This window comes from Pezoporus wallicus, unplaced genomic scaffold (genome assembly GCF_028554395.1).
Source record: "Pezoporus wallicus isolate ANWC-B61680 ecotype Strahan unplaced genomic scaffold, APGP_CSIRO_Pwel_v1 contig_5935, whole genome shotgun sequence".
NCBI lineage: Eukaryota > Metazoa > Chordata > Aves > Psittaciformes > Psittacidae > Pezoporus > Pezoporus wallicus.
In genome coordinates, this window is record NW_026637215.1 from 2,399,347 (window position 1) to 2,411,557 (window position 12,211).

The 12,211-nt window shown below is 42.2% G+C and overlaps 1 protein-coding gene across 13 annotated transcripts in view; it reads right to left on the reverse strand.

Moving 5' to 3' along the window:
• The window catches only part of ATP2B2 (ATPase plasma membrane Ca2+ transporting 2), a 273,342-nt gene that overhangs the window by 126,162 nt on the left and 134,969 nt on the right, over window positions 1-12,211 (reverse strand). The gene's annotated exons all lie outside the window — the stretch shown is intronic.

Consider the following 12,211-nt stretch of genomic DNA (forward strand, 5'->3'; position numbering starts at 1 on the left):
ACTTCAATGGAAGGATACAGCGTAAGAACGTGCGGTTGCACTGAACAACCAACTTTGTGTTTTTTCCCCTATTTTAATGATATTAATCTATGCAGTCTAGCGCCTGTTCAGAAAACAAAAAGGACCTGCAAGTGTTAGGATGGAATAACTGTGCGCATCCTCCGTGCTCAGCAGCATGAGGAACTGCAATAAGATCAGTGGTTACATATATCAGCCAAAAAACATTTGACATCATTTGGAACATTTACAAAACTGAAGGTTTTGAACGTGCTCAGCAACATCAAGTTATTCACGCTTATTCACCCTAACGTGACATGATGACAGCACTTGAGTTGAGAGTTGGCCTCGGAGCTATACGAAGGTGCCTGCAATAGAGCAGGAGGAAACGATGGAGCCCACACTGTAAGGATTCAATCCTCACACAGTTTAGGGTAAGCCCTTGCTCCCTGAAGCATGTCAGTATCCGGAGGTACTGGCACTCAGCTGTATGTCTCATTCCTTCAGGACTGGTACAACTGTTCCCAGCAGCGTGCACGTGCCAGGAAGCCTCCTCTTGGATGGAAGCACCGGGCCCAAGCGTCATTCCCTCAAACGAAAGTGATGCTTTCCTGAACAGACCAGTCCTGCTGCAGTGCAGGAGAAGATGTCAACTCGCCTTTCACTGCGGGTATATGATTACAGCTGCTGGGTAGCTTCTGGCTCTTGGTTAACTCATCAAACTTTCATTTCACCTTCAGCTTTTAAGAAACGCTATCCCCCTCTCCTAGATAAAGGCAGGCTGTAGTTATCGTTACCTCACCTCATCTAATTTTCAGTGCCTGGTGCCACAGTAACAGCCAGGTTCCAGCTGTTAGTGTGTCTACATTATTTCTCCATGATTCAAACAATAACACGTCCAACCTCTCCACTCCTCCATGAGCTCCCAGTCAGCTTCCAAGGTAAACACTTCCCACTGCGAAACAGGAATTGCAAGCGATGAGCTGTTTGGGTAGCTGCCCTTCTGTGAACCAGCGCAGATCACAGGAGTGGGGACAACACACGGGAGGCACTCACCACAGCTGGGATCCCACACAGGGCCAAGCCTTCAGAGCCACCCACAGTACCACCGATCAGCTTTCAGAGGGCTGCAAAGCCTGCCAGCACAAGGAAGGATTTTCACTGCAAACAGCGTGCACAGTGTGAAACAGGCCCCCAAAACATAACCTCGTGCAAATACAGCAGGGACTTCACGCATAAAGAGGAAAGCACACGGACAGCACTGGCAGTGGTAAGCATTCAGGGCAAGCAAAACTCTGAAACGGGAAACTCCAGAGCACTTTGGGAAGTGGAAGGAAGAGATGTCTGACAAATGCCTCTGTTCCAGCACAGAACATAGGCGCAGGGTGGTGGGCCAGTTCCAGTGGGGAAGGAGGTGATAGGGTACTCAGCACCCTGAGAGGGATGGCTGAAATGGCACAGGGAATAGCTGTAGTCTTCAGCAATCCTGATAGTCTCCACCTAGACATGATGAACTCACCACTTGGAAATAGTGCTACAGACCTTCAGGAGGCCATAAAAAGTACACATACGCTGTGTACTGCTCATAATGCTCATACAAATACATGGCCAGCCTGAGAAGTCTCCAAAGCAAAAGACCAACACTGGAACTCAAAGAGCTGCCTTCTCTCTAAGATAAAAACTGTTTTCATTTAGTCCCCATAAGGTTGAGGACCAGACTGGATTTAAAGCATCTGTGGTCACAATTACCTTCTAGACTACAGTCTAAATAACCCATGCTGGAATTCAGACATAAATTTCACTTAATTTTTCTCTTTCATTTTTTAATACTAAATACTATTTTCTTAAGACCCCTGAAGAGACACCGGTAAATCATGTGATTCTATTCTTTTCTGTAAGTCTGTGTCTTGGTGAAATTATTCACCAAGTCAGTGTCACCTAAAATAAACAGCACGTTCAGCTTCAATTAGGAAATCTGTTTTCTTGTAAGTCATTCAGAAACACTGGAAAATCAAATGCAATGTTTAGTTCAAGCCAAAAGGTTTCCCTTTTCCTGAGATCTGGCCATTGCTCAACAAAGCTCCTGCAGCAAAACTGTGTTTTCTTGTTTTCTTATCTCCCACTGAATGCCAGAAACTAAAATACTGCATTTAGAGAGAAAGGGAAGGAGAGAATGCAGAAACCTGCAGACCAATTGATGAAACCCCATCTCAACAGTCCTAAGCATTACTGCAGAGATAAGGTCAGAAAGGGACAATAAAAGGAATACAGAGAAGCCAAAGTTATAAAACGAGATACAGCAAAGGGAAACGTGATTGAGAATCTGAGACAATGAGAGAGGTTTATTCTGCAAAGCTTCCATAAAGTCTCCATACCATAAACTCGCAATTCCACTGCCAGCAGAAGGTATGGTGGAAGCGGGGGGGGGGGGACGGGGGACGGGACACACCTTATCCACTTGAAATCACCTGCTTTATTCAGAAACCTTATTTTAAACAGTGCTAAAGGTGTGAAGAGGCTCAGGTGCCCCCGGCCCCCGCCGCAGACCCGCAGGCTGCTCTGCCCTGCTCGCGTGCGATGACAGGCCGGGCAGATGGCAAAGACGTCAATTACACAGCGAGACGGGAAGTGGACATCTGCCCTCACCAGGGCTTCCACCCAGAGACAGCTTCCCTGCTGCCAGCTTCTTAATGGGGTTTTTCCATTTTACACATGCTGACTTCACCACTGCTCCTGACGAACACTTTAGTCATATTTCTTGCTTGCCCCTTCAGTGTTGAGTCCTGGGACGATAATGACAGAGCACTGCAAACCCAAGTAATCGGAAATATCAGTTTTATATGGAGGTATAAAACATCTAAAGAAGTGAAAAAAACCACAGTGGGGACTAAAATAAAATCATACATGGAAATAGCAGTTCAACGTGACTCCACGTTACTGGCTAAAGCAGCAGCCTTCCACCTTGCCTTCTGCATGCTAGCAAGCCACAGACTAGATGCTTTTATGTTCATTTGTCCACACAGCATGAATTTTATTAAGTGCTTTTCCATGTTGAAGCTGTGCAGTACACTTTGACCCAAGTGTTTTGGAATGATTAGAAAGATTTGGGTTAAGTTTATCTATTAATAGCATCCACAGGTTTAGGAAACACTGAAAATTTATTACTGATGCTTACAGCACTTGAGCAATTTCTTAAGGTTTCTCTCAAAAAAGATGCCCCACCCCCCCCCGTTTGTTTGAATTGTGTGGGAGAATCAAAACAACTGCATAAAAGGCCTTTTCCACAACGTCATGCAGTACATGAAATGCATTTCAGCTTTCATCTAGCATTCTTGCTTTTTTGGAGGGAGAAAAAGACTAAAAACCTGGAGAAGCACCACTTAATGAATGTTCTCTGTTCCTTATCTGCATCTGTCAGTTACTGCATGCTGAATATAGAGCCATCATTTCAATTAATGCTTCCCAGAAAATTGTATTTCTCCCACAGTCATCTCCACTGCAACCAAATGGAGCATGACAGAGAACGATTTTGACACTACAAAAATAGCAGAGGCACAGAACTACTAAAGCAACAGTTTAAAAACGGCAGAACTTTAAAGAGAATGTTTTACATCTGCTTAAATGACGAGATGAAGAATGGAGAACTCACATTTGCACCAACTTTGCAAATAAGCCATTCATTACCTACTAACCTTCTGTACATTTTCTGATGCATCCAGAAAAGTAGATTAAAATCTCAAATGGCAAAACCTGTGAACAGTGTCATTTATAAACAACAGCACAGGTACCTTCAAATGCAACAAACTTGTTCAGACAGGAAAAGAAAGGTTTCCCAGTGAGGCTGAGCTGCTATTGGAATTAACCTATAGAGGCAGACCTACTGTTTTGCCTGGCCAACTCCAATGAGGATTAGATATGACATGCAGGAATTCTGCCTATGAGAACACAGCCCTATATTTTATCTCATGAGCTCCTGTCACTCTTGTCTCAAACTCTCCTCTCAAATAATGAGCACTCCTAGCATCACATTATGTAGGTCTTCACCGGACCTAAAAAGTAAAATATCACAAGGTACCACCTTGACAATTCTCTCTGCTGTTTTTCACCACTGCCATTTATTTCCCATTTAACTCTGAAACAATCCCTTGCCACTACTGCAGCTGTGCTTTAGCAGAACTTGCCCAGGCCCACCAGCTTCTATAGCTCTTACATAGCTTCTCAGAACTCCTTAAATTACAAATATTAGCCCCATTACTGCTGTTGTAACACAGAATATTCAAACCCACAATCTCATTCAACAGTTACAGTGGGATTTTACACTCTGGTTTTGGAAGTAAATTTCTGTGCACTATTTACATTTTTCTCTCTTGAAACAGCTCAAAGTGACACCAGGCCTCTTCTTCTTCCACTTCAATCTAAGAAGTATTACCTATCCAGCAACCGGAAGAGCAGAACTTCTCAATTCAAATGAACAGCTACTAACTAACAGAGTCAGTTTCTGAGATCTGCCTTAGGAAACTGTGCCTACCTAAGAAATAGGGCAAGGCAAGGACACACACACAGTAAACAGTGATTACTGTTATGGTTCTGATGAGATGCTAAGTCCTTACAGTTTAATGACAGCATCAAGCACACTATGATGCAGCAATCCAACACAAGTCTTCATTAGGTCATGGAGATTGCATGCCGCTTGCTCGAAGGGTATCTAAGTAAAATGAACACTTGCTTTGCGTCCAGATATACCACAGAAATATATGTTGCCTTAAACTACCTGTTTTACTGGCACAAGATGATTCTTTTCAGAGTAAAACATAGAGAGATGTGAAATGCAAAGTGAAAATACTCCCACCTAGAACAGATACCCTTGTGACCTCCCATGTTCATCAAGTATGTTGCTTGAGAAAGTTTTGGATGCAGTACATTGAAATTCTGTTTAGGTTACACTAAATTCAAATCAGTTGAGAGAATTCAGTCCATCAGCAGCAGAGTTTTTAATGAGAGCATTTACAAGTTTCAGCAAGCCTATTCTGAATTCCACTAAGTGAACGAACCTCAATGTATAATAATTTCCTTCTAATCTCAGAACAACAAAGCTGCCTGTAAAGTGCAATGAATTTCATTACCTGTTGTCATTAATACCAGTTGCTTACATTTGTTTACACCAATTTTAAGAAACTTGCCCCAGAATGACAAGCCAGGGGAACCACAAATCACTTAGTTCATGTCCTGTAAGCTTTATGCTGCCAGTGCCACTATTCCTGCTAGTCCATTCAGCAGTTCAGCCCCCAGACACTCGCAGGACTTAGAGCCTCCTCAAGTCAACCACTCTACAGCTCCCTCTGAACAGCTAACACAGAAAAGAGGGGCCCAGACACAGCAGAAGCAGGAAATGAATCAATTTCCTCTCCCTTTCCTCATTAATCATCCTCCCTCTTCACATGCAGCTGGTCCCTATATCCTGCCCTCCTGAGTTCTGCTACCCTGCAGCACCCAGACCACCCTTCAGCAACTGGAAAGCCACAAGCTAACTACAAAACCCTCTGTGTAAACCTTCCCTGTTACAGGTTGCAATCAAATCAAGCACTCTTAAGTCACACAAAGCACATAAATATGTCTCTAAATCCATGACATTTTAAGAAAGAAAGTAACTGAAGACATTAACATTCTTTCTGATGCTAATATAAGGAACAGATACTTAAAAGCTTGCTCTTCTACAGTGAGTTTCTATCTCTCAGTCTCTTTCCAGCTATACAAATGCATCAGCAGCTTTATCTCAATTTAGCGAAAGGCTGAAGTTCTTGCCCCAGACAGTCTGGTGGCAGCTCAGTAGAGTAAATTTGCATCTCTTGGAATTTCTGATGCACATTCCACTGCAAGATACCATGCAGGATTTATTAATGTCAAGAAGCTCTGAATGCCCCATAACATGTTTCATTCATTTCTCCATCTAGCCATTTTGGTTTGATTTCTTCTCTCTTCTTCTATTTGCTTTTCAAAGAAAAATTACTCTGAAAAGAAGCTATTAACCAAGATGACTGATAACAGCAGAAGCAGAAATGTCTCCCAACAGCGACTGTAACATAGCCCCCCAGAAAGCCACTCATCTGAAATGTGTTACGATTTCATAATAATGTCGTGACTGGACAGTGCAGTGCATAACCATGAGCCCGTATCAAGGCAACAGGCAAGACATCAAACGCTAAAGGCAAGAGACGCATCCTAAGAGATGACTAATACTTTTCTTGCATTAACAGACAACAGAGAACTTTCTGCGAAGGCTGGTAATAAAGCATGCACTGAGAGCTCAAGGTCCAGTGTGAAGAAAGAGAAATCAGGATTTCTTTTTCAGAAATGTACTGCTGTCAGTGGCTGTTGAGGGGGAAGATAATCATCCCACCAGAAATCATTTCTTCAGCTCCTATTCCACTCTATAACCATTACTCTGCTTACACAGATCTCGCCTTGCGTACCACAGGCTCCTAGTGATGCTTTTCATTTGCTCTATCTTTACATAGTATGAAGTACAATAGTCATTATGGACTCAGAGCAGCAATACTAATAAATACTGATAACCCAGCATGTATATCCACCATCTAATTCCCACACCTTACCAACCAGATAATATAAAGAAGACACTAAAAAAATCCTTGTTACATTATATGTAACAGCACAGTGAAGATATTCACCTAGCACTAAGAGACAGATAACCCCTAAGTTATGGAAGTTCTCTACTGCAGTTAAGCTGACCAGACCCAAGCCAGTGGGCACTCCACAGCTGCTTGGTGCTTCAGGTTTGTCCAGCATCACACACCCTCAGCAGTTCACTGGTACTGGGGATTCATAGAAGAGATGGAGAGGAAACAGGGGAACGTAACAGTGTCTTGTCTCCATCCCCCCTTTCCAGGCAGTCAAAGCCTTGAGACAGTTTCTCCAAACATCTTTTTTTTTTAGTTATTTAAACAAAGGTAGGATTTCACTCCCATAGTACGTAACACCATGGTTTAGAGCAGGCTGCACAAATGCCCTCTGCACAGGCATATGTATGACCTACAAAGCCCTGGTTTCCCACTGAAACAGACATGTAAGATGGTACCATTTCAATGAAGTTGTTGGAGAATATAAGGGAAATAGTATCAAAAAAACATGCTATTACAATGCTGAGTTATAACATGATTGTTTCAGATAAAGTTAAAGCTTTTACTTTCCCTTAATATTTAAATCAAATCAAGCATCTCTGACTACAGCTTAAGACACACTTGTTATTCTGCAGGATCAGGCTTGAAAAGCACTAACATATGAATCAGGTAACGGCAGAAGAAAGCAACCATGTAAGTCTAACAGAGGAGATCCAAGGTCTTGGCCAAGAAGAAGAACAAGAAAAAATTAGCACATAATAAAGTCAAAGTGGAAAGCATTCCTTAACTAGCACACCTCCATAAGCACTTACCATCCCTCTTACTGGACCCTACAAAACAGTTCATCACTTTGTATGGCCACCACAGGGGATGGGGAAAGAAAAAAAGACCCTGAAATCAACCGGTAATCATCTCAAACCAAAGTTTGGGTAGCACTGCTGACAAGGAAACCACTCTGGGTGCTGCAGCAGCAGCTTCTGACTGCCTGTGTGGATCCAGCACAGCCTGGGGAAATGCATGGCCCCAGCAGAAACACTACCAGCAGCCATGGTCCATAGGGAGGCCCTGATCATATGGCACAAGTCAGTGCCTGCATGAAAGCATCTGTGTGCCTGCTGGGAGCTGTGCGCATGCCGGAGTTCTTCCAAGGCCTGGAGTAGGTCCATTGCCAAGACCAGAGCTGCCATGGGCAAGCAGCAGAGCAGGGAGGAACACAGGGTCCATGCATGGGATACCCTCCTAGCTGAAGAGAGAAGAAAAGGACAGAGCCACACGTCCATCTGTGAACAGGCCTATACTCACTGACACTTACAGAACTAGTTGCTAGACTGTCTATTCTTCAGAGGTGATACAAAGCCTTCAACTTTAATTTTTTCCCATTTCTCATTATAGTGCAACTTGTTGTCACTTGAAGTGAGTATTCTGTTCAACAGAAACAAATGTCAATGAAATGTCCCAGAAACTGAGGCCACCTGCCTGAAATACAGATGAATATGTACTAAGAAGAACCACCCAAGTCTTCTCCACATGACAGTGTTCTTCCAGATGATGTGGCCTAGGCTTGCTAGAGACTTCTCATGATTTTCTGTTCAGTTCCATAGAGCATGTCCACTCAGGATAACAGCCAAAGTAATCTGAGAAAGCAAATGCCCAAGAAATAAAGCATGTGCAGCTGGGAAAGCATGGCCTGAGAGAGGAAGACATTATGCAGCTGAAGACACATTAGACAGACTTCTGTCAGCTCAGCATGGGGCTCTTACACAGTATCCTGGAAGCCTAGCACACCTCTCTTTATACGAAAGACCTTTATATGTCACTGCAATCCCCGGAGTCTTTAGCATAAGTTTCAAGAGTTGATAGCACACATTTATTTGATGAAGCCTATTGGAAAGGTTAAAAGTAACATAGTGTAACAACATACACCCTCATAACAGCAGCATGGAAAAGAGCGTTTTTTCTAGGAGAGGCTACGAATTCTGGGTTAAGTAGCTAATTCCTCATACAAATATTTTAATCACATTAAAATAAAAAACAGAAGAAGACATCTTACACTCTGAAGAGAGACATGTTTTTGTCATGTCTATTAGGGAGTCAAACTGAAAATATCAAACCCAGCATGATTCTTTCTCACCCCTAGTTGAGAAAAAACAATAAATAAGCCTGATAGCAACGAGCTGCCTTTTTCTGAAGTGTTACCTCCAAGTGCTGCTACTTGGCAACTCTTCTTGAATTCGCTGCTATCTTTGTCAGTGTCATCTGCTCTTCCTGTGAGTAATGTCAGCTCATCAGCTACACAGCAACTGCACTCACTTCCAGCTATGCCTTTGCAAGAGGCAGAGCAAACGCTGTAGTGTCTCTTTTGCTGCTGCGTGTTCAGGAGAGTATTCAAGGTATGTAAAAGAAGGGTGAGAACACTAGAGAAAACAGAGCACTATGATCCTTGTGCCACCTGCAAGCAACACGAAACGCCACTACCACTCCTGCAAGTGACAACGATGTCACTCAAAAACACAACGTCCAACTTGTGAGGAGACAGTAACATAGTAAGATGCTTTTTAAGCATCCAATGGACTACATCCAATGGGTAGTAACATCAAAATAACTATTCATTTGAAACCCCTAACATAGAACACACACTATTGTGCTCCCCATTACCCATGTAACACCACTGCACTTATCACTGCCCATGTGCTCCATCCACTTCACAAACAAGTGAGACCTGTCATTTAGACCACCTTCTGCCTTTCCTGTATACTTAAGCAGCACACAGACTTGGAGGAACAAGTGAAAGAAGCTGTAAAATTCCACCCCAAGGTGCCAACATCATTACTACTACAGTGAATAGATCACACCTGAACACAGAAACATAGCCAAAGTTCAGAGCCACTGGGCACCAATGCAAGTCGAACAGGCTCCCTATTGCCCCATTTCCTAGATAGGTGAGAAAAGGTGCCAAAGAAAGTCTCAAGACTTTCCACTCTGCTGGCAATTAACTAAATCAGCCCACAAAAGCTGTCTAGGTGTAAAGGAACAGCAGAGGAGAGCAGGGCACTCACTCTCAGTAGCAATGTTTTAGTAGGGATGAGGGCACTATGGAACAGAGGTGATGTTACTCCTCCACAGAGTACTCAGCCTTACATAAAGACAATAAAAAGAGGATAATACCAAGAGATGTCTTTTTTAACACTGTAAAAAATGACAATGTTTTCTTGACTCCTGTTTTATTTCTGAATTATTAGAAAATGTAAATGGCAACCAAAGCAATCCCAAGATGTACCGTGGGATACAGCATTCTTTTATTATTATACCCATATGCAGCAGTACTATTAGGAACACAGACGCCTCCTAATTTAGCACACTAAAAAGCCCAAAAGTATAGACTCCCTTTTATACGAAGCACACATTGCCAACCACCTTGATTAGCCCTCAAGGTAACTAACCTAATCTGAATGCAATAATCATTACTGAAGTTCTCCAAATTATTTTTCAGTGCAAGACCAAATTAAAAGACTAACTTAAATTATAATGTAAGTTCCTCAAGGAAGGTGTTTACAGTCACCAGCTGCAGCAAGAGCATTAAGTCAGAAACAGCTGAGGACACCATATATTTTTATGCACAAACTGGTGACACTTCAAAAATCCAATCTTCATAGAAATATTCAAGACCATGTAATACTTAAGCAAGGTTTGCTTATAAGTTTTCTCCACAGATGAACAGTATATCTGACTAGCCTGGTCTTCACTCTATCGAATACTAACTTCCATCATATATTCTATAGGAAACAGAGACTCTAACCTGCATCCCACCTTGCATTTTATCACTGGGATGACATGGAAACCCTTTCAGCTGGTATGGGGCACCTAAATGACCAGAGCTATGGATCTTGGTCAGCTCAGACCTATGGGAATGTCAAGTAGCATAGGCAAACCTGAGCCAGAAACAGCACACATATAGCCAGCACACACCCTGGGAGACTTCTGGAAGGAGACAACTACAGATCCAAACCCCAGTTCTCACAGGTGACAAAAGCAGAAGACATTTTTGGGGGTACAAAAGATGGAGTTCCAGCAATCCAAACTGTCACTGAAAATTGCTCAACTACAAAGAAGCTCTATTCAAGGTGACAAAAGTGGGAAAGGATTTGTATTCGACTCTCTTTACTTACTAGATCATAGTATCTACGTGTTCATTATGTTAACAATTGCTTGTTCCACCTTTTCAATTTTGTGTTCTGTGGTTTCAGGGGTTGAAAACATTTTGTGTCCTTTAGCAAGTGCACATTCAAGAGAATGCAATACGGCAGCTCTGCATCAAAGCTCTGACAGGAGAGCACTCACATTACAAACACTTAATTTGGGCTAGACACAGGGGCAGAATCTTGTGTCATAACAGAAGCACCCAGGTCGTATTAACAACCATTCCTGGGCAACCTCAGTGAGTAAACAAAAATCATATTTTCTGAATGCCCCCTAAAAAGCTTAAGTTTTCATTTAAAATGAGACCTCAAATTAGATGTCATTTAATCAGTTTGTGGCTGTAACCCTCTTTCTTGCACAGCAGTTACCTGTATTTACATTGTGACAGCCATTTCATTTTACTTCTGGCTTATTAATTCATTGCTGTGCTTAATCCAGCTCAACTGGGAAGAGACACTCTTAATGCAAGGTAAGAATGTCCATACTAAGAGATAATTCACAACGGTCAAGCAGGAATACATGTTCCAGAATGAATAAATAGGTAAATCCCTTAGTTTGGGTTTGATTTAGACAACTTTCACCTCAGCTTCTCAAAGCTGCTGCTAGAGAGAAGTTCCTCCTCCTCCCACAGCTGTGGCAATACAGACATTAGGAGTCGAAACCATGCATCATACAACAAGAGAGCCCAACAATTTACTTTGACAATTTAGAAACAAAATCTTGCAAGAGAAACAAAAAGACCAAGAAGCAGAAAAGAAGCAAGAAGAGATTAAAGAAAGGCAACTAAACACAGCATTCTTATTATCTGAAAATGAAGCAGAATTCTACACTTCCATCATGTAACACAGAGACACAGATTTAGAGGCTCAGATTCGGGGCTTAATTACATTCTTTACACTGAAAAAGATGGAAAAAATAAATAAACCTGATTATGCTCACCCCCACCCCAAAAAAAAAAAAAAAAATATTTAAATCATTCATCTGACTTAGCCAAGAGATGTTTGTCCTACTAGGAACTTTAATCTGAAATCTTATTTGATTTCCATATACTTCTCTGCCGGTAGCACAGTAGGCTTCCCTTTGCCCAGTTCCTGAACTGGTCAGCTTATTTCCTTGTATAGTTCCCGCCTCACACAAAACGTTCTGGGGAAAAACAGTCCAAATTCATGGTACGGGTGGAATCCAAAATGCAAATTACTACTGGCCAACTGTTACACAAAGCTTATGCAAGAGAAGTCTTCCCAAGTCCTTTTCAATGGCCACTGAACACAGCATCATCTGTGACTTTATATTATTACTGAAGTTCAGGTTTTCAAGCTCATAGAACAGAAGGCACTGGAATAAGTCTTTCTTAAATAGCAAAAAAAAAATTCCTTTCCCAA